The following is a 23,643-nucleotide window of genomic DNA, read 5'->3' on the forward strand; positions in this document are numbered from 1 at the left end:
GTCTGCTGGCGCTGTACACTTTTTCTAAGTGTTGCAATATCTCATGAAGGAAATACTGGACAATCAAATTAATGACTTTCCAGGCTCCAGGATGCCTTTCTACACTATATAAAGGTGGAAATTTACATTGGAAACGTTTGGTTTAGCTGTTATAAAAGTTTGGTTTTTTAGTGCTGTAAATGCATTTTCAGCTCGCGCTGTACACATTTGCTATGAGAGGCATTATCTCATAAGGGAAATATTGGACAATCATATTAATGACTGCCCAGGCTTCAGGATGTCTTTTTACACTATATAAAGGTGGAAATTTACATTGGAAACGTTTAGTTTAGCTGTTAAAGAAGTATCGTTTTTTTAGTGCTGAAAATTCATTGTCTACTGGCGCTGTACACTTTTTCTAAGTGTTGCAATATCTCATGAAGGAAATACTGGACAATCAAATTAATGACTTTCCAGGCTTCAGGATGCCTTTCTACACTATATAAAGGTGGAAATTTACATTGGAAACGTTTGGTTTAGCTGTTATAAAAGTTTGGTTTTTTAGTGCTGTAAATGCATTTTCAGCTCGCGCTGTACACATTTGCTATGAGAGGCATTATCTCATAAGGGAAATATTGGACAATCAAATTAATGACTGCCCAGGCTTCAGGATGTCTTTTTACACTATATAAAGGTGGAAATTTACATTGGAAACGTTTGGTTTAGCTGTTATAAAAGTTTGTTTTTTTAGTGCTGAAAATGCATTTTCAGCTCGCAATGTACACATTTGCTATGTGAGGCATTATCTCATAAGGGAAATACTGGACAATCAAATTAATGACTTCCCAGGCTTCAGGATGCATTTTTACACTCTATAAATGTGGAAATTTACATTGGAAACGTTTGGTTTAGCTGTTATAAAAGTTTGTTTTTTTAGTGCTGTAAATGCATTTTCAGCTCGCGCTGTACACATTTGCTATGTGAGGCATTATCTCATAAGGGAAATACTGGACAATCAAATTAATGACTGCCCAGGCTTCAGGATGTCTTTTTACACTATATAAAGGTGGAAATTTACATTGGAAGCGTTTGGTTTAGCTGTTATAAAAGTTTGGTTTTTTAGTGCTGAAAATGCATTTTCAGCTCGCACTGTACACATTTGCTATGTGAGGCATTATCTCATAAGGGAAATACTGGACAATCAAATTAATGACTTCCCAGGCTTCAGGATGCCTTTTTACACTCTATAAATGTGGAAATTTACATTGGAAACGTTTGGTTTAGCTGTTAATGAAGTTTCGTTTTTTTAGTGCTGAAAATTCATTGTCTGCTGGCGCTGTACACTTTTTCTAAGTGTTGCAATATCTCATGAAGGAAATACTGGACAATCAAATTAATGACTTTCCAGGCTTCATGATGCCTTTCTACACTATATAAAGGTGGAAATTTACATTGGAAACGTTTGGTTTAGCTGTTATAAAAGTTTGTTTTTTTAGTGCTGTAAATGCATTTTCAGCTCGCGCTGTACACATTTGCTATGAGAGGCATTATCTCATAAGGGAAATATTGGACAATCAAATTAATGACTGCCCAGGCTTCAGGATGTCTTTTTACACTATATAAAGGTGGAAATTTACATTGGAAACGTTTAGTTTAGCTGTTAATGAAGTTTCGTTTTTTTAGTGCTGGAAATTCATTGTCTGCTGGCGCTGTACACTTTTTCTAAGTGTTGCAATATCTCATGAAGGAAATACTGGACAATCAAATTAATGACTTTCCAGGCTTCAGGATGCCTTTCTACACTATATAAAGGTGGAAATTTACATTGGAAACGTTTGGTTTAGCTGTTATAAAAGTTTGGTTTTTTAGTGCTGTAAATGCATTTTCAGCTCGCGCTGTACACATTTGCTATGAGAGGCATTATCTCATAAGGGAAATATTGGACAATCAAATTAATGACTGCCCAGGCTTCAGGATGTCTTTTTACACTATATAAAGGTGGAAATTTACATTGGAAACGTTTAGTTTAGCTGTTAATGAAGTTTCGGTTTTTTAGTGCTGAAAATTCATTGTCTGCTGGCGCTGTACACTTTTTCTAAGTGTTGCAATATCTCATGAAGGAAATACTGGACAATCAAATTAATCACTTTCCAGGCTTCAGGATGCCTTTCTACACTATATAAAGGTGGAAATTTACATTGGAAACGTTTGGTTTAGCTGTTATAAAAGTTTGGTTTTTTAGTGCTGTAAATGCATTTTCAGCTCGCGCTGTACACATTTGCTATGTGAGGCATTATATCATAAGGGAAATACTGGACAATCAAATTAATGACTTCCCAGGCTTCAGGATGCCTTTTTACACTCTATAAATGTGGAAATTTACATTGGAAACGTTTGGTTTAGCTGTTAATGAAGTTTCGTTTTTTTAGTGCTGAAAAAACATTGTCTGCTGGCGCTGTACACTTTTTCTAAGTGTTGCAATATCTCATGAAGGAAATACTGGACAATCAAATTAATGACTTTCCAGGCTTCAGGATGCCTTTCTACACTATATAAAGGTAGAAATTTACATTGGAAACGTTTGGTTTAGCTGTTATAAAAGTTTGGTTTTTTAGTGCTGTAAATGCATTTTCAGCTCGCGCTGTACACATTTGCTATGAGAGGCATTATCTCATAAGGGAAATATTGGACAATCAAATTAATGACTGCCCAGGCTTCAGGATGTCTTTTTACACTCTATAAAGGTGGAAATTTACATTGGAAACGTTTGGTTTAGCTGTTATAAAAGTTTGGTTTTTTAGTGCTGTAAATGCATTTTCAGCTCGCGCTGTACACATTTGCTATGAGAGGCATTATCTCATAAGGGAAATATTGGACAATCAAATTAATGGCTGCCCAGGCTTCAGGATGTCTTTTTACACTATATAAAGGTGGAAATTTACATTGGAAACGTTTAGTTTAGCTGTTAATGAAGTTTCGGTTTTTTAGTGCTGAAAATTCATTGTCTGCTGGCGCTGTACACTTTTTCTAAGTGTTGCAATATCTCATGAAGGAAATACTGGACAATCAAATTAAAGACTTTCCAGGCTTCAGGATGCCTTTTTACACTATATAAAGGTGGAAATTTACATTGGAAACGTTTGGTTTAGCTGTTATAAAAGTTTGGTTTTTTAGTGCTGTAAATGCATTTTCAGCTCGCGCTGTACACATTTGCTATGAGAGGCATTATCTCATAAGGGAAATATTGGACAATCAAATTAATGACTGCCCAGGCTTCAGGATGTCTTTTTACACTATATAAAGGTGGAAATTTACATTGGAAACATTTAGTTTAGCTGTTAATGAAGTTTCGTTTTTTTAGTGCTGAAAATTCATTGTCTGCTGGCGCTGTACACTTTTTCTAAGTGTTGCAATATCTCATGAAGGAAATACTGGACAATCAAATTAATGACTTTCCAGGCTTCAGGATGCCTTTCTACACTATATAAAGGTGGAAATTTACATTGGAAACGTTTGGTTTAGCTGTTATAAAAGTTTGGTTTTTTAGTGCTGTAAATGCATTTTCAGCTCGCGCTGTACACATTTGCTATGAGAGGCATTATCTCATAAGGGAAATATTGGACAATCAAATTAATGACTGCCCAGGCTTCAGGATGTCTTTTTACACTATATAAAGGTGGAAATTTACATTGGAAACGTTTGGTTTAGCTGTTATAAAAGTTTGGTTTTTTAGTGCTGTAAATGCATTTTCAGCTCGCGCTGTACACATTTGCTATGAGAGGCATTATCTCATAAGGGAAATATTGGACAATCAAATTAATGGCTGCCCGGGCTTCAGGATGTCTTTTTACACTATATAAAGGTGGAAATTTACATTGGAAACGTTTAGTTTAGCTGTTAATGAAGTTTCGTTTTTTTAGTGCTGAAAATTCATTGTCTGCTGGCGCTGTACACTTTTTCTAAATGTTGCAATATCTCATGAAGGAAATACTGGACAATCAAATTAATGACTTTCCAGGCTTCAGGATGCCTTTCTACACTATATAAAGGTGGAAATTTACATTGGAAACGTTTGGTTTAGCTGTTATAAAAGTTTGGTTTTTTAGTGCTGTAAATGCATTTTCAGCTCGCGCTGTACACATTTGCTATGAGAGGCATTATCTCATAAGGGAAATATTGGACAATCAAATTAATGACTGCCCAGGCTTCAGGATGTCTTTTTACACTATATAAAGGTGGAAATTTACATTGGAAACGTTTGGTTTAGCTGTTATAAAAGTTTGTTTTTTTAGTGCTGTAAATGCATTTTCAGCTCGCACTGTACACATTTGCTATGAGAGGCATTATCTCATAAGGGAAATATTGGACAATCAAATTAATGACTTCCCAGGCTTCAGGATGCCTTTTTACACTCTATAAATGTGGAAATTTACATTGGAAACGTTTGGTTTAGCTGTTAATGAAGTTTCGTTTTTTTAGTGCTGAAAAAACATTGTCTGCTGGCGCTGTACACTTTTTCTAAGTGTTGCAATATCTCATGAAGGAAATACTGGACAATCAAATTAATGACTTTCCAGGCTTCAGGATGCCCTTCTACACTATATAAAGGTAGAAATTTACATTGGAAACGTTTGGTTTAGCTGTTATAAAAGTTTGGTTTTTTAGTGCTGTAAATGCATTTTCAGCTCGCGCTGTACACATTTGCTATGAGAGGCATTATCTCATAAGGGAAATATTGGACAATCAAATTAATGGCTGCCCAGGCTTCAGGATGTCTTTTTACACTATATAAAGGTGGAAATTTACATTGGAAACGTTTAGTTTAGCTGTTAATGAAGTTTCGGTTTTTTAGTGCTGAAAATTCATTGTCTGCTGGCGCTGTACACTTTTTCTAAGTGTTGCAATATCTCATGAAGGAAATACTGGACAATCAAATTAAAGACTTTCCAGGCTTCAGGATGCCTTTTTACACTATATAAAGGTGGAAATTTACATTGGAAACGTTTGGTTTAGCTGTTAATGAAGTTTCGGTTTTTTAGTGCTGAAAATTCATTGTCTGCTGGCGCTGTACACTTTTTCTAAGTGTTGCAATATCTCATGAAGGAAATACTGGACAATCAAATTAAAGACTTTCCAGGCTTCAGGATGCCTTTTTACACTATATAAAGGTGGAAATTTACATTGGAAACGTTTGGTTTAGCTGTTATAAAAGTTTGGTTTTTTAGTGCTGTAAATGCATTTTCAGCTCGCGCTGTACACATTTGCTATGAGAGGCATTATCTCATAAGGGAAATATTGGACAATCAAATTAATGACTGCCCAGGCTTCAGGATGTCTTTTTACACTATATAAAGGTGGAAATTTACATTGGAAACATTTAGTTTAGCTGTTAATGAAGTTTCGTTTTTTTAGTGCTGAAAATTCATTGTCTGCTGGCGCTGTACACTTTTTCTAAGTGTTGCAATATCTCATGAAGGAAATACTGGACAATCAAATTAATGACTTTCCAGGCTTCAGGATGCCTTTCTACACTATATAAAGGTGGAAATTTACATTGGAAACGTTTGGTTTAGCTGTTATAAAAGTTTGGTTTTTTAGTGCTGTAAATGCATTTTCAGCTCGCGCTGTACACATTTGCTATGAGAGGCATTATCTCATAAGGGAAATATTGGACAATCAAATTAATGACTGCCCAGGCTTCAGGATGTCTTTTTACACTATATAAAGGTGGAAATTTACATTGGAAACGTTTGGTTTAGCTGTTATAAAAGTTTGTTTTTTTAGTGCTGTAAATGCATTTTCAGCTCGCGCTGTACACATTTGCTATGAGAGGCATTATCTCATAAGGGAAATATTGGACAATCAAATTAATGGCTGCCCGGGCTTCAGGATGTCTTTTTACACTATATAAAGGTGGAAATTTACATTGGAAACGTTTAGTTTAGCTGTTAATGAAGTTTCGTTTTTTTAGTGCTGAAAATTCATTGTCTGCTGGCGCTGTACACTTTTTCTAAATGTTGCAATATCTCATGAAGGAAATACTGGACAATCAAATTAATGACTTTCCAGGCTTCAGGATGCCTTTCTACACTATATAAAGGTGGAAATTTACATTGGAAACGTTTGGTTTAGCTGTTATAAAAGTTTGGTTTTTTAGTGCTGTAAATGCATTTTCAGCTCGCGCTGTACACATTTGCTATGAGAGGCATTATCTCATAAGGGAAATATTGGACAATCAAATTAATGACTGCCCAGGCTTCAGGATGTCTTTTTACACTATATAAAGGTGGAAATTTACATTGGAAACGTTTGGTTTAGCTGTTATAAAAGTTTGTTTTTTTAGTGCTGTAAATGCATTTTCAGCTCGCACTGTACACATTTGCTATGAGAGGCATTATCTCATAAGGGAAATATTGGACAATCAAATTAATGACTTCCCAGGCTTCAGGATGCCTTTTTACACTCTATAAATGTGGAAATTTACATTGGAAACGTTTGGTTTAGCTGTTAATGAAGTTTCGTTTTTTTAGTGCTGAAAAAACATTGTCTGCTGGCGCTGTACACTTTTTCTAAGTGTTGCAATATCTCATGAAGGAAATACTGGACAATCAAATTAATGACTTTCCAGGCTTCAGGATGCCTTTCTACACTATATAAAGGTAGAAATTTACATTGGAAACGTTTGGTTTAGCTGTTATAAAAGTTTGGTTTTTTAGTGCTGTAAATGCATTTTCAGCTCGCGCTGTACACATTTGCTATGAGAGGCATTATCTCATAAGGGAAATATTGGACAATCAAATTAATGACTGCCCAGGCTTCAGGATGTCTTTTTACACTCTATAAAGGTGGAAATTTACATTGGAAACGTTTGGTTTAGCTGTTATAAAAGTTTGGTTTTTTAGTGCTGTAAATGCATTTTCAGCTCGCGCTGTACACATTTGCTATGAGAGGCATTATCTCATAAGGGAAATATTGGACAATCAAATTAATGGCTGCCCAGGCTTCAGGATGTCTTTTTACACTATATAAAGGTGGAAATTTACATTGGAAACGTTTAGTTTAGCTGTTAATGAAGTTTCGGTTTTTTAGTGCTGAAAATTCATTGTCTGCTGGCGCTGTACACTTTTTCTAAGTGTTGCAATATCTCATGAAGGAAATACTGGACAATCAAATTAAAGACTTTCCAGGCTTCAGGATGCCTTTTTACACTATATAAAGGTGGAAATTTACATTGGAAACGTTTGGTTTAGCTGTTAATGAAGTTTCGGTTTTTTAGTGCTGAAAATTCATTGTCTGCTGGCGCTGTACACTTTTTCTAAGTGTTGCAATATCTCATGAAGGAAATACTGGACAATCAAATTAAAGACTTTCCAGGCTTCAGGATGCCTTTTTACACTATATAAAGGTGGAAATTTACATTGGAAACGTTTGGTTTAGCTGTTATAAAAGTTTGGTTTTTTAGTGCTGTAAATGCATTTTCAGCTCGCGCTGTACACATTTGCTATGAGAGGCATTATCTCATAAGGGAAATATTGGACAATCAAATTAATGACTGCCCAGGCTTCAGGATGTCTTTTTACACTATATAAAGGTGGAAATTTACATTGGAAACATTTAGTTTAGCTGTTAATGAAGTTTCGTTTTTTTAGTGCTGAAAATTCATTGTCTGCTGGCGCTGTACACTTTTTCTAAGTGTTGCAATATCTCATGAAGGAAATACTGGACAATCAAATTAATGACTTTCCAGGCTTCAGGATGCCTTTCTACACTATATAAAGGTGGAAATTTACATTGGAAACGTTTGGTTTAGCTGTTATAAAAGTTTGGTTTTTTAGTGCTGTAAATGCATTTTCAGCTCGCGCTGTACACATTTGCTATGAGAGGCATTATCTCATAAGGGAAATATTGGACAATCAAATTAATGGCTGCCCGGGCTTCAGGATGTCTTTTTACACTATATAAAGGTGGAAATTTACATTGGAAACGTTTGGTTTAGCTGTTAATGAAGTTTCGTTTTTTTAGTGCTGAAAATTCATTGTCTGCTGGCGCTGTACACTTTTTCTAAATGTTGCAATATCTCATGAAGGAAATACTGGACAATCAAATTAATGACTTTCCAGGCTTCAGGATGCCTTTCTACACTATATAAAGGTGGAAATTTACATTGGAAACGTTTGGTTTAGCTGTTATAAAAGTTTGGTTTTTTAGTGCTGTAAATGCATTTTCAGCTCGCGCTGTACACATTTGCTATGAGAGGCATTATCTCATAAGGGAAATATTGGACAATCAAATTAATGACTGCCCAGGCTTCAGGATGTCTTTTTACACTATATAAAGGTGGAAATTTACATTGGAAACGTTTGGTTTAGCTGTTATAAAAGTTTGTTTTTTTAGTGCTGTAAATGCATTTTCAGCTCCGCACTGTACACATTTGCTATGAGAGGCATTATCTCATAAGGGAAATATTGGACAATCAAATTAATGACTGCCCAGGCTTCAGGATGTCTTTTTACACTATATAAAGGTGGAAATTTACATTGGAAACGTTTACTTTAGCTGTTAATGAAGTTTCGTTTATTTAGTGCTGAAAATTCATTGTCTGCTGGCGCTGTACACTTTTTCTAAGTGTTGCAATATCTCATGAAGGAAATACTGGACAATCAAATTAATGACTTTCCAGGCTTCAGGATGCCTTTCTACACTATATAAAGGTGGAAATTTACATTGGAAACGTTTGGTTTAGCTGTTATAAAAGTTTGGTTTTTTAGTGCTGTAAATGCATTTTCAGCTCGCGCTGTACACATTTGCTATGAGAGGCATTATCTCATAAGGGAAATATTGGACAATCAAATTAATGACTGCCCAGGCTTCAGGATGTCTTTTTACACTATATAAAGGTGGAAATTTACATTGGAAACGTTTGGTTTAGCTGTTATAAAAGTTTGTTTTTTTAGTGCTGTAAATGCATTTTCAGCTCGCACTGTACACATTTGCTATGAGAGGCATTATCTCATAAGGGAAATATTGGACAATCAAATTAATGACTTCCCAGGCTTCAGGATGCCTTTTTACACTCTATAAATGTGGAAATTTACATTGGAAACGTTTGGTTTAGCTGTTAATGAAGTTTCGTTTTTTTAGTGCTGAAAAAACATTGTCTGCTGGCGCTGTACACTTTTTCTAAGTGTTGCAATATCTCATGAAGGAAATACTGGACAATCAAATTAATGACTTTCCAGGCTTCAGGATGCCTTTCTACACTATATAAAGGTAGAAATTTACATTGGAAACGTTTGGTTTAGCTGTTATAAAAGTTTGGTTTTTTAGTGCTGTAAATGCATTTTCAGCTCGCGCTGTACACATTTGCTATGAGAGGCATTATCTCATAAGGGAAATATTGGACAATCAAATTAATGACTGCCCAGGCTTCAGGATGTCTTTTTACACTCTATAAAGGTGGAAATTTACATTGGAAACGTTTGGTTTAGCTGTTATAAAAGTTTGGTTTTTTAGTGCTGTAAATGCATTTTCAGCTCGCGCTGTACACATTTGCTATGAGAGGCATTATCTCATAAGGGAAATATTGGACAATCAAATTAATGGCTGCCCAGGCTTCAGGATGTCTTTTTACACTATATAAAGGTGGAAATTTACATTGGAAACGTTTAGTTTAGCTGTTAATGAAGTTTCGGTTTTTTAGTGCTGAAAATTCATTGTCTGCTGGCGCTGTACACTTTTTCTAAGTGTTGCAATATCTCATGAAGGAAATACTGGACAATCAAATTAAAGACTTTCCAGGCTTCAGGATGCCTTTTTACACTATATAAAGGTGGAAATTTACATTGGAAACGTTTGGTTTAGCTGTTAATGAAGTTTCGGTTTTTTAGTGCTGAAAATTCATTGTCTGCTGGCGCTGTACACTTTTTCTAAGTGTTGCAATATCTCATGAAGGAAATACTGGACAATCAAATTAAAGACTTTCCAGGCTTCAGGATGCCTTTTTACACTATATAAAGGTGGAAATTTACATTGGAAACGTTTGGTTTAGCTGTTATAAAAGTTTGGTTTTTTAGTGCTGTAAATGCATTTTCAGCTCGCGCTGTACACATTTGCTATGAGAGGCATTATCTCATAAGGGAAATATTGGACAATCAAATTAATGACTGCCCAGGCTTCAGGATGTCTTTTTACACTATATAAAGGTGGAAATTTACATTGGAAACATTTAGTTTAGCTGTTAATGAAGTTTCGTTTTTTTAGTGCTGAAAATTCATTGTCTGCTGGCGCTGTACACTTTTTCTAAGTGTTGCAATATCTCATGAAGGAAATACTGGACAATCAAATTAATGACTTTCCAGGCTTCAGGATGCCTTTCTACACTATATAAAGGTGGAAATTTACATTGGAAACGTTTGGTTTAGCTGTTATAAAAGTTTGGTTTTTTAGTGCTGTAAATGCATTTTCAGCTCGCGCTGTACACATTTGCTATGAGAGGCATTATCTCATAAGGGAAATATTGGACAATCAAATTAATGACTGCCCAGGCTTCAGGATGTCTTTTTACACTATATAAAGGTGGAAATTTACATTGGAAACGTTTGGTTTAGCTGTTATAAAAGTTTGTTTTTTTAGTGCTGTAAATGCATTTTCAGCTCGCGCTGTACACATTTGCTATGAGAGGCATTATCTCATAAGGGAAATATTGGACAATCAAATTAATGGCTGCCCGGGCTTCAGGATGTCTTTTTACACTATATAAAGGTGGAAATTTACATTGGAAACGTTTAGTTTAGCTGTTAATGAAGTTTCGTTTTTTTAGTGCTGAAAATTCATTGTCTGCTGGCGCTGTACACTTTTTCTAAATGTTGCAATATCTCATGAAGGAAATACTGGACAATCAAATTAATGACTTTCCAGGCTTCAGGATGCCTTTCTACACTATATAAAGGTGGAAATTTACATTGGAAACGTTTGGTTTAGCTGTTATAAAAGTTTGGTTTTTTAGTGCTGTAAATGCATTTTCAGCTCGCGCTGTACACATTTGCTATGAGAGGCATTATCTCATAACGGAAATATTGGACAATCAAATTAATGACTGCCCAGGCTTCAGGATGTCTTTTTACACTATATAAAGGTGGAAATTTACATTGGAAACGTTTGGTTTAGCTGTTATAAAAGTTTGTTTTTTTAGTGCTGTAAATGCATTTTCAGCTCGCACTGTACACATTTGCTATGAGAGGCATTATCTCATAAGGGAAATATTGGACAATCAAATTAATGACTTCCCAGGCTTCAGGATGCCTTTTTACACTCTATAAATGTGGAAATTTACATTGGAAACGTTTGGTTTAGCTGTTAATGAAGTTTCGTTTTTTTAGTGCTGAAAAAACATTGTCTGCTGGCGCTGTACACTTTTTCTAAGTGTTGCAATATCTCATGAAGGAAATACTGGACAATCAAATTAATGACTTTCCAGGCTTCAGGATGCCTTTCTACACTATATAAAGGTAGAAATTTACATTGGAAACGTTTGGTTTAGCTGTTATAAAAGTTTGGTTTTTTAGTGCTGTAAATGCATTTTCAGCTCGCGCTGTACACATTTGCTATGAGAGGCATTATCTCATAAGGGAAATATTGGACAATCAAATTAATGACTGCCCAGGCTTCAGGATGTCTTTTTACACTCTATAAAGGTGGAAATTTACATTGGAAACGTTTGGTTTAGCTGTTATAAAAGTTTGGTTTTTTAGTGCTGTAAATGCATTTTCAGCTCGCGCTGTACACATTTGCTATGAGAGGCATTATCTCATAAGGGAAATATTGGACAATCAAATTAATGGCTGCCCAGGCTTCAGGATGTCTTTTTACACTATATAAAGGTGGAAATTTACATTGGAAACGTTTAGTTTAGCTGTTAATGAAGTTTCGGTTTTTTAGTGCTGAAAATTCATTGTCTGCTGGCGCTGTACACTTTTTCTAAGTGTTGCAATATCTCATGAAGGAAATACTGGACAATCAAATTAAAGACTTTCCAGGCTTCAGGATGCCTTTTTACACTATATAAAGGTGGAAATTTACATTGGAAACGTTTGGTTTAGCTGTTAATGAAGTTTCGGTTTTTTAGTGCTGAAAATTCATTGTCTGCTGGCGCTGTACACTTTTTCTAAGTGTTGCAATATCTCATGAAGGAAATACTGGACAATCAAATTAAAGACTTTCCAGGCTTCAGGATGCCTTTTTACACTATATAAAGGTGGAAATTTACATTGGAAACGTTTGGTTTAGCTGTTATAAAAGTTTGGTTTTTTAGTGCTGTAAATGCATTTTCAGCTCGCGCTGTACACATTTGCTATGAGAGGCATTATCTCATAAGGGAAATATTGGACAATCAAATTAATGACTGCCCAGGCTTCAGGATGTCTTTTTACACTATATAAAGGTGGAAATTTACATTGGAAACATTTAGTTTAGCTGTTAATGAAGTTTCGTTTTTTTAGTGCTGAAAATTCATTGTCTGCTGGCGCTGTACACTTTTTCTAAGTGTTGCAATATCTCATGAAGGAAATACTGGACAATCAAATTAATGACTTTCCAGGCTTCAGGATGCCTTTCTACACTATATAAAGGTGGAAATTTACATTGGAAACGTTTGGTTTAGCTGTTATAAAAGTTTGGTTTTTTAGTGCTGTAAATGCATTTTCAGCTCGCGCTGTACACATTTGCTATGAGAGGCATTATCTCATAAGGGAAATATTGGACAATCAAATTAATGGCTGCCCGGGCTTCAGGATGTCTTTTTACACTATATAAAGGTGGAAATTTACATTGGAAACGTTTGGTTTAGCTGTTAATGAAGTTTCGTTTTTTTAGTGCTGAAAATTCATTGTCTGCTGGCGCTGTACACTTTTTCTAAATGTTGCAATATCTCATGAAGGAAATACTGGACAATCAAATTAATGACTTTCCAGGCTTCAGGATGCCTTTCTACACTATATAAAGGTGGAAATTTACATTGGAAACGTTTGGTTTAGCTGTTATAAAAGTTTGGTTTTTTAGTGCTGTAAATGCATTTTCAGCTCGCGCTGTACACATTTGCTATGAGAGGCATTATCTCATAAGGGAAATATTGGACAATCAAATTAATGACTGCCCAGGCTTCAGGATGTCTTTTTACACTATATAAAGGTGGAAATTTACATTGGAAACGTTTGGTTTAGCTGTTATAAAAGTTTGTTTTTTTAGTGCTGTAAATGCATTTTCAGCTCCGCACTGTACACATTTGCTATGAGAGGCATTATCTCATAAGGGAAATATTGGACAATCAAATTAATGACTGCCCAGGCTTCAGGATGTCTTTTTACACTATATAAAGGTGGAAATTTACATTGGAAACGTTTACTTTAGCTGTTAATGAAGTTTCGTTTATTTAGTGCTGAAAATTCATTGTCTGCTGGCGCTGTACACTTTTTCTAAGTGTTGCAATATCTCATGAAGGAAATACTGGACAATCAAATTAATGACTTTCCAGGCTTCAGGATGCCTTTCTACACTATATAAAGGTGGAAATTTACATTGGAAACGTTTGGTTTAGCTGTTATAAAAGTTTGGTTTTTTAGTGCTGTAAATGCATTTTCAGCTCGCGCTGTACACATTTGCTATGAGAGGCATTATCTCATAAGGGAAATATTGGACAATCAAATTAATGACTGCCCAGGCTTCAGGATGTCTTTTTACACTATATAAAGGTGGAAATTTACATTGGAAACGTTTGGTTTAGCTGTTATAAAAGTTTGTTTTTTTAGTGCTGTAAATGCATTTTCAGCTCGCACTGTACACATTTGCTATGAGAGGCATTATCTCATAAGGGAAATATTGGACAATCAAATTAATGACTTCCCAGGCTTCAGGATGCCTTTTTACACTCTATAAATGTGGAAATTTACATTGGAAACGTTTGGTTTAGCTGTTAATGAAGTTTCGTTTTTTTAGTGCTGAAAAAACATTGTCTGCTGGCGCTGTACACTTTTTCTAAGTGTTGCAATATCTCATGAAGGAAATACTGGACAATCAAATTAATGACTTTCCAGGCTTCAGGATGCCTTTCTACACTATATAAAGGTAGAAATTTACATTGGAAACGTTTGGTTTAGCTGTTATAAAAGTTTGGTTTTTTAGTGCTGTAAATGCATTTTCAGCTCGCGCTGTACACATTTGCTATGAGAGGCATTATCTCATAAGGGAAATATTGGACAATCAAATTAATGACTGCCCAGGCTTCAGGATGTCTTTTTACACTCTATAAAGGTGGAAATTTACATTGGAAACGTTTGGTTTAGCTGTTATAAAAGTTTGGTTTTTTAGTGCTGTAAATGCATTTTCAGCTCGCGCTGTACACATTTGCTATGAGAGGCATTATCTCATAAGGGAAATATTGGACAATCAAATTAATGGCTGCCCAGGCTTCAGGATGTCTTTTTACACTATATAAAGGTGGAAATTTACATTGGAAACGTTTAGTTTAGCTGTTAATGAAGTTTCGGTTTTTTAGTGCTGAAAATTCATTGTCTGCTGGCGCTGTACACTTTTTCTAAGTGTTGCAATATCTCATGAAGGAAATACTGGACAATCAAATTAAAGACTTTCCAGGCTTCAGGATGCCTTTTTACACTATATAAAGGTGGAAATTTACATTGGAAACGTTTGGTTTAGCTGTTAATGAAGTTTCGGTTTTTTAGTGCTGAAAATTCATTGTCTGCTGGCGCTGTACACTTTTTCTAAGTGTTGCAATATCTCATGAAGGAAATACTGGACAATCAAATTAAAGACTTTCCAGGCTTCAGGATGCCTTTTTACACTATATAAAGGTGGAAATTTACATTGGAAACGTTTGGTTTAGCTGTTATAAAAGTTTGGTTTTTTAGTGCTGTAAATGCATTTTCAGCTCGCGCTGTACACATTTGCTATGAGAGGCATTATCTAATAAGGGAAATATTGGACAATCAAATTAATGACTGCCCAGGCTTCAGGATGTCTTTTTACACTATATAAAGGTGGAAATTTACATTGGAAACATTTAGTTTAGCTGTTAATGAAGTTTCGTTTTTTTAGTGCTGAAAATTCATTGTCTGCTGGCGCTGTACACTTTTTCTAAGTGTTGCAATATCTCATGAAGGAAATACTGGACAATCAAATTAATGACTTTCCAGGCTTCAGGATGCCTTTCTACACTATATAAAGGTGGAAATTTACATTGGAAACGTTTGGTTTAGCTGTTATAAAAGTTTGGTTTTTTAGTGCTGTAAATGCATTTTCAGCTCGCGCTGTACACATTTGCTATGAGAGGCATTATCTCATAAGGGAAATATTGGACAATCAAATTAATGACTGCCCAGGCTTCAGGATGTCTTTTTACACTATATAAAGGTGGAAATTTACATTGGAAACGTTTGGTTTAGCTGTTATAAAAGTTTGTTTTTTTAGTGCTGTAAATGCATTTTCAGCTCGCGCTGTACACATTTGCTATGAGAGGCATTATCTCATAAGGGAAATATTGGACAATCAAATTAATGGCTGCCCGGGCTTCAGGATGTCTTTTTACACTATATAAAGGTGGAAATTTACATTGGAAACGTTTAGTTTAGCTGTTAATGAAGTTTCGTTTTTTTAGTGCTGAAAATTCATTGTCTGCTGGCGCTGTACACTTTTTCTAAATGTTGCAATATCTCATGAAGGAAATACTGGACAATCAAATTAATGACTTTCCAGGCTTCAGGATGCCTTTCTACACTATATAAAGGTGGAAATTTACATTGGAAACGTTTGGTTTAGCTGTTATAAAAGTTTGGTTTTTTAGTGCTGTAAATGCATTTTCAGCTCGCGCTGTACACATTTGCTATGAGAGGCATTATCTCATAAGGGAAATATTGGACAATCAAATTAATGACTGCCCAGGCTTCAGGATGTCTTTTTACACTATATAAAGGTGGAAATTTACATTGGAAACGTTTGGTTTAGCTGTTATAAAAGTTTGTTTTTTTAGTGCTGTAAATGCATTTTCAGCTCGCACTGTACACATTTGCTATGAGAGGCATTATCTCATAAGGGAAATATTGGACAATCAAATTAATGACTTCCCAGGCTTCAGGATGCCTTTTTACACTCTATAAATGTGGAAATTTACATTGGAAACGTTTGGTTTAGCTGTTAATGAAGTTTCGTTTTTTTAGTGCTGAAAAAACATTGTCTGCTGGCGCTGTACACTTTTTCTAAGTGTTGCAATATCTCATGAAGGAAATACTGGACAATCAAATTAAAGACTTTCCAGGCTTCAGGATGCCTTTTTACACTATATAAAGGTGGAAATTTACATTGGAAACGTTTGGTTTAGCTGTTAATGAAGTTTCGGTTTTTTAGTGCTGAAAATTCATTGTCTGCTGGCGCTGTACACTTTTTCTAAGTGTTGCAATATCTCATGAAGGAAATACTGGACAATCAAATTAAAGACTTTCCAGGCTTCAGGATGCCTTTTTACACTATATAAAGGTGGAAATTTACATTGGAAACGTTTGGTTTAGCTGTTATAAAAGTTTGGTTTTTTAGTGCTGTAAATGCATTTTCAGCTCGCGCTGTACACATTTGCTATGAGAGGCATTATCTCATAAGGGAAATATTGGACAATCAAATTAATGACTGCCCAGGCTTCAGGATGTCTTTTTACACTATATAAAGGTGGAAATTTACATTGGAAACATTTAGTTTAGCTGTTAATGAAGTTTCGTTTTTTTAGTGCTGAAAATTCATTGTCTGCTGGCGCTGTACACTTTTTCTAAGTGTTGCAATATCTCATGAAGGAAATACTGGACAATCAAATTAATGACTTTCCAGGCTTCAGGATGCCTTTCTACACTATATAAAGGTGGAAATTTACATTGGAAACGTTTGGTTTAGCTGTTATAAAAGTTTGGTTTTTTAGTGCTGTAAATGCATTTTCAGCTCGCGCTGTACACATTTGCTATGAGAGGCATTATCTCATAAGGGAAATATTGGACAATCAAATTAATGACTGCCCAGGCTTCAGGATGTCTTTTTACACTATATAAAGGTGGAAATTTACATTGGAAACGTTTGGTTTAGCTGTTATAAAAGTTTGTTTTTTTAGTGCTGTAAATGCATTTTCAGCTCGCGCTGTACACATTTGCTATGAGAGGCATTATCTCATAAGGGAAATATTGGACAATCAAATTAATGGCTGCCCGGGCTTCAGGATGTCTTTTTACACTATATAAAGGTGGAAATTTACATTGGAAACGTTTAGTTTAGCTGTTAATGAAGTTTCGTTTTTTTAGTGCTGAAAATTCATTGTCTGCTGGCGCTGTACACTTTTTCTAAATGTTGCAATATCTCATGAAGGAAATACTGGACAATCAAATTAATGACTTTCCAGGCTTCAGGATGCCTTTCTACACTATATAAAGGTAGAAATTTACATTGGAAACGTTTGGTTTAGCTGTTATAAAAGTTTGGTTTTTTAGTGCTGTAAATGCATTTTCAGCTCGCGCTGTACACATTTGCTATGAGAGGCATTATCTCATAAGGGAAATATTGGACAATCAAATTAATGACTGCCCAGGCTTCAGGATGTCTTTTTACACTCTATAAAGGTGGAAATTTACATTGGAAACGTTTGGTTTAGCTGTTATAAAAGTTTGGTTTTTTAGTGCTGTAAATGCATTTTCAGCTCGCGCTGTACACATTTGCTATGAGAGGCATTATCTCATAAGGGAAATATTGGACAATCAAATTAATGGCTGCCCAGGCTTCAGGATGTCTTTTTACACTATATAAAGGTGGAAATTTACATTGGAAACGTTTAGTTTAGCTGTTAATGAAGTTTCGGTTTTTTAGTGCTGAAAATTCATTGTCTGCTGGCGCTGTACACTTTTTCTAAGTGTTGCAATATCTCATGAAGGAAATACTGGACAATCAAATTAAAGACTTTCCAGGCTTCAGGATGCCTTTTTACACTATATAAAGGTGGAAATTTACATTGGAAACGTTTGGTTTAGCTGTTAATGAAGTTTCGGTTTTTTAGTGCTGAAAATTCATTGTCTGCTGGCGCTGTACACTTTTTCTAAGTGTTGCAATATCTCATGAAGGAAATACTGGACAATCAAATTAAAGACTTTCCAGGCTTCAGGATGCCTTTTTACACTATATAAAGGTGGAAATTTACATTGGAAACGTTTGGTTTAGCTGTTATAAAAGTTTGGTTTTTTAGTGCTGTAAATGCATTTTCAGCTCGCGCTGTACACATTTGCTATGAGAGGCATTATCTCATAAGGGAAATATTGGACAATCAAATTAATGACTGCCCAGGCTTCAGGATGTCTTTTTACACTATATAAAGGTGGAAATTTACATTGGAAACATTTAGTTTAGCTGTTAATGAAGTTTCGTTTTTTTAGTGCTGAAAATTCATTGTCTGCTGGCGCTGTACACTTTTTCTAAGTGTTGCAATATCTCATGAAGGAAATACTGGACAATCAAATTAATGACTTTCCAGGCTTCAGGATGCCTTTCTACACTATATAAAGGTGGAAATTTACATTGGAAACGTTTGGTTTAGCTGTTATAAAAGTTTGGTTTTTTAGTGCTGTAAATGCATTTTCAGCTCGCGCTGTACACATTTGCTATGAGAGGCATTATCTCATAAGGGAAATATTGGACAATCAAATTAATGGCTGCCCGGGCTTCAGGATGTCTTTTTACACTATATAAAGGTGGAAATTTACATTGGAAACGTTTAGTTTAGCTGTTAATGAAGTTTCGTTTTTTTAGTGCTGAAAATTCATTGTCTGCTGGCGCTGTACACTTTTTCTAAATGTTGCAATATCTCATGAAGGAAATACTGGACAATCAAATTAATGACTTTCCAGGCTTCAGGATGCCTTTCTACACTATATAAAGGTGGAAATTTACATTGGAAACGTTTGGTTTAGCTGTTATAAAAGTTTGGTTTTTTAGTGCTGTAAATGCATTTTCAGCTCGCGCTGTACACATTTGCTATGAGAGGCATTATCTCATAAGGGAAATATTGGACAATCAAATTAATGACTGCCCAGGCTTCAGGATGTCTTTTTACACTATATAAAGGTGGAAATTTACATTGGAAACGTTTGGTTTAGCTGTTATAAAAGTTTGTTTTTTTAGTGCTGTAAATGCATTTTCAGCTCGCACTGTACACATTTGCTATGAGAGGCATTATCTCATAAGGGAAATATTGGACAATCAAATTAATGACTGCCCAGGCTTCAGGATGTCTTTTTACACTATATAAAGGTGGAAATTTACATTGGAAACGTTTACTTTAGCTGTTAATGAAGTTTCGTTTATTTAGTGCTGAAAATTCATTGTCTGCTGGCGCTGTACACTTTTTCTAAGTGTTGCAATATCTCATGAAGGAAATACTGGACAATCAAATTAATGACTTTCCAGGCTTCAGGATGCCTTTCTACACTATATAAAGGTGGAAATTTACATTGGAAACGTTTGGTTTAGCTGTTATAAAAGTTTGTTTTTTTAGTGCTGTAAATGCATTTTCAGCTCGCACTGTACACATTTGCTATGTGAGGCATTATCTCATAAGGGAAATACTGGACAATCAAATTAATGACTTCCCAGGCTTCAGGATGCCTTTTTACACTCTATAAATGTGGAAATTTACATTGGAAACGTTTGGTTTAGCTGTTAATGAAGTTTCGTTTTTTTAGTGCTGAAAATTCATTGTCTGCTGGCGCTGTACACTTTTTCTAAGTGTTGCAATATCTCATGAAGGAAATACTGGACAATCAAATTAATGACTTTCCAGGCTTCAGGATGCCTTTCTACACTATATAAAGGTGGAAATTTATATTGGAAACGTTTGGTTTAGCTGTTATAAAAGTTTGGTTTTTTAGTGCGGTAAATGCATTTTCAGCTCGCGCTGTACACATTTGCTATGAGAGGCATTATCTCATAAGGGAAATATTGGACAATCAAATTAATGACTGCCCAGGCTTCAGGATGTCTTTTTACACTATATAAAGGTGGAAATTTACATTGGAAACGTTTGGTTTAGCTGTTATAAAAGTTTGTTTTTTTAGTGCTGTAAATGCATTTTCAGCTCGCACTGTACACATTTGCTATGAGAGGCATTATCTCATAAGGGAAATATTGGACAATCAAATTAATGACTGCCCAGGCTTCAGGATGTCTTTTTACACTATATAAAGGTGGAAATTTACATTGGAAACGTTTACTTTAGCTGTTAATGAAGTTTCGTTTATTTAGTGCTGAAAATTCATTGTCTGCTGGCGCTGTACACTTTTTCTAAGTGTTACAATATCTCATGAAGGAAATACTGGACAATCAAATTAATGACTTTCCAGGCTTCAGGATGCCTTTCTACACTATATAAAGGTGGAAATTTACATTGGAAACGTTTGGTTTAGCTGTTATAAAAGTTTGTTTTTTTAGTGCTGTAAATGCATTTTCAGCTCGCACTGTACACATTTGCTATGAGAGGCATTATCTCATAAGGGAAATATTGGACAATCAAATTAATGACTGCCCAGGCTTCAGGATGTCTTTTTACACTATATAAGGGTGGAAATTTACATTGGAAACGTTTAGTTTAGCTGTTAATGAAGTTTCGTTTTTTTAGTGCTGAAAATTCATTGTCTGCTGGCGCTGTACACATTTGCTATGTGAGGCATTATCTCATAAGGGAAATACTGGACAATCAAATTAATGACTGCCCAGGCTTCAGGATGTCTTTTTACACTATATAAAGGTGGAAATTTACATTGGAAACGTTTGGTTTAGCTGTTATAAAAGTTTGGTTTTTTAGTGCTGAAAATGCATTTTCAGCTCGCACTGTACACATTTGCTATGTGAGGCATTATCTCATAAGGGAAATACTGGACAATCAAATTAATGACTGCCCAGGCTTCAGGATGCCTTTTTACACTCTATAAATGTGGAAATTTACATTGGAAACGTTTGGTTTAGCTGTTAATGAAGTTTCGTTTTTTTAGTGCTGAAAATTCATTGTCTGCTGGCGCTGTACACTTTTTCTAAGTGTTGCAATATCTCATGAAGGAAATACTGGACAATCAAATTAATGACTTTCCAGGCTTCAGGATGCCTTTCTACACTATATAAAGGTGGAAATTTACATTGGAAACGTTTGGTTTAGCTGTTAATGAAGTTTCGTTTTTTTTAGTGCTGAAAATTCATTGTCTGCTGGCGCTGTACACTTTTTCTAAGTGTTGCAATATCTCATGAAGGAAATACTGGACAATCAAATTAATGACTTTCCAGGCTTCAGGATGCCTTTCTACACTATATAAAGGTGGAAATTTACATTGGAAACGTTTGGTTTAGCTGTTATAAAAGTTTGGTTTTTTAGTGCTGTAAATGCATTTTCAGCTCGCGCTGTACACATTTGCTATGAGAGGCATTATCTCATAAGGGAAATATTGGACAATCAAATTAATGACTGCCCAGGCTTCAGGATGTCTTTTTACACTATATAAAGGTGGACATTTACATTGGAAACGTTTAGTTCAGCTGTTAATGAAGTTTCGTTTTTTTAGTGCTGAAAATTCATTGTCTGCTGGCGCTGTACACTTTTTCTAAGTGTTGCAATATCTCATGAAGGAAATACTGGACAATCAAATTAATGACTTTCCAGGCTTCAGGATGCCTTTCTACACTATATAAAGGTGGAAATTTACATTGGAAACGTTTGGTTTAGCTGTTATAAAAGTTTGGGTTTTTAGTGCTGTAAATGCATTTTCAGCTCGCGCTGTACACATTTGCTATGAGAGGCATTATCTCATAAGGGAAATATTGGACAATCAAATTAATGACTGCCCAGGCTTCAGGATGTCTTTTTACACTATATAAAGGTTGAAATTTACATTGGAAACGTTTGGTTTAGCTGTTATAAAAGTTTGGTTTTTTAGTGCTGTAAATGCATTTTCAGCTCGCGCTGTACACATTTGCTATGAGAGGCATTATCTCATAAGGGAAATATTGGACAATCAAATTAATGACTGCCCAGGCTTCAGGATGTCTTTTTACACTATATAAAGGTGGAAATTTACATTGGAAACGTTTAGTTTAGCTGTTAATGAAGTTTCGTTTTTTTAGTGCTGGAAATTCATTGTCTGCTGGCGCTGTACACTTTTTCTAAGTGTTGCAATATCTCATGAAGGAAATACTGGACAATCAAATTAAAGACTTTCCAGGCTTCAGGATGCCTTTTTACACTATATAAAGGTGGAAATTTACATTGGAAACGTTTGGTTTAGCTGTTATAAAAGTTTGGTTTTTTAGTGCTGTAAATGCATTTTCAGCTCGCGCTGTACACATTTGCTATGAGAGGCATTATCTCATAAGGGAAATATTGGACAATCAAATTAATGACTGCCCAGGCTTCAGGATGTCTTTTTACACTATATAAAGGTGGAAATTTACATTGGAAACATTTAGTTTAGCTGTTAATGAAGTTTCGTTTTTTTAGTGCTGAAAATTCATTGTCTGCTGGCGCTGTACACTTTTTCTAAGTGTTGCAATATCTCATGAAGGAAATACTGGACAATCAAATTAATGACTTTCCAGGCTTCAGGATGCCTTTCTACACTATATAAAGGTGGAAATTTACATTGGAAACGTTTGGTTTAGCTGTTATAAAAGTTTGTTTTTTTAGTGCTGTAAATGCATTTTCAGCTCGCGCTGTACACATTTGCTATGAGAGGCATTATCTCATAAGGGAAATATTGGACAATCAAATTAATGACTGCCCAGGCTTCAGGATGTCTTTTTACACTATATAAAGGTGGAAATTTACATTGGAAACGTTTGGTTTAGCTGTTATAAAAGTTTGGTTTTTTAGTGCTGTAAATGCATTTTCAGCTCGCGCTGTACACATTTGCTATGAGAGGCATTATCTCATAAGGGAAATATTGGACAATCAAATTAATGACTGCCCAGGCTTCAGGATGTCTTTTTACACTATATAAAGGTGGAAATTTACATTGGAAACGTTTGGTTTAGCTGTTATAAAAGTTTGGTTTTTTAGTGCTGAAAATGCATTTTCAGCTCGCACTGTACACATTTGCTATGTGAGGCATTATCTCATAAGGGAAATACTGGACAATCAAATTAATGACTTCCCAGGCTTCAGGATGCATTTTTACACTCTATAAATGTGGAAATTTACATTGGAAACGTTTGGTTTAGCTGTTATAAAAGTTTGTTTTTTTAGTGCTGTAAATGCATTTTCAGCTCGCGCTGTACACATTTGCTATGTGAGGCATTATCTCATAAGGGAAATACTGGACAATCAAATTAATGACTGCCCAGGCTTCAGGATGTCTTTTTACACTATATAAAGGTGGAAATTTACATTGGAAACGTTTGGTTTAGCTGTTATAAAAGTTTGGTTTTTTAGTGCTGAAAATGCATTTTCAGCTCGCACTGTACACATTTGCTATGTGAGGCATTATCTCATAAGGGAAATACTGGACAATCAAATTAATGACTTCCCAGGCTTCAGGATGCCTTTTTACACTCTATAAATGTGGAAATTTACATTGGAAACGTTTGGTTTAGCTGTTA

The sequence above is a fragment of the Idiotropiscis lumnitzeri genome, unplaced genomic scaffold (assembly GCF_059441095.1).
Source record: "Idiotropiscis lumnitzeri isolate Australia: NSW breed Sydney's pygmy pipehorse unplaced genomic scaffold, RoL_Ilum_1.0 HiC_scaffold_82, whole genome shotgun sequence".
Classification (NCBI taxonomy): domain Eukaryota; kingdom Metazoa; phylum Chordata; class Actinopteri; order Syngnathiformes; family Syngnathidae; genus Idiotropiscis; species Idiotropiscis lumnitzeri.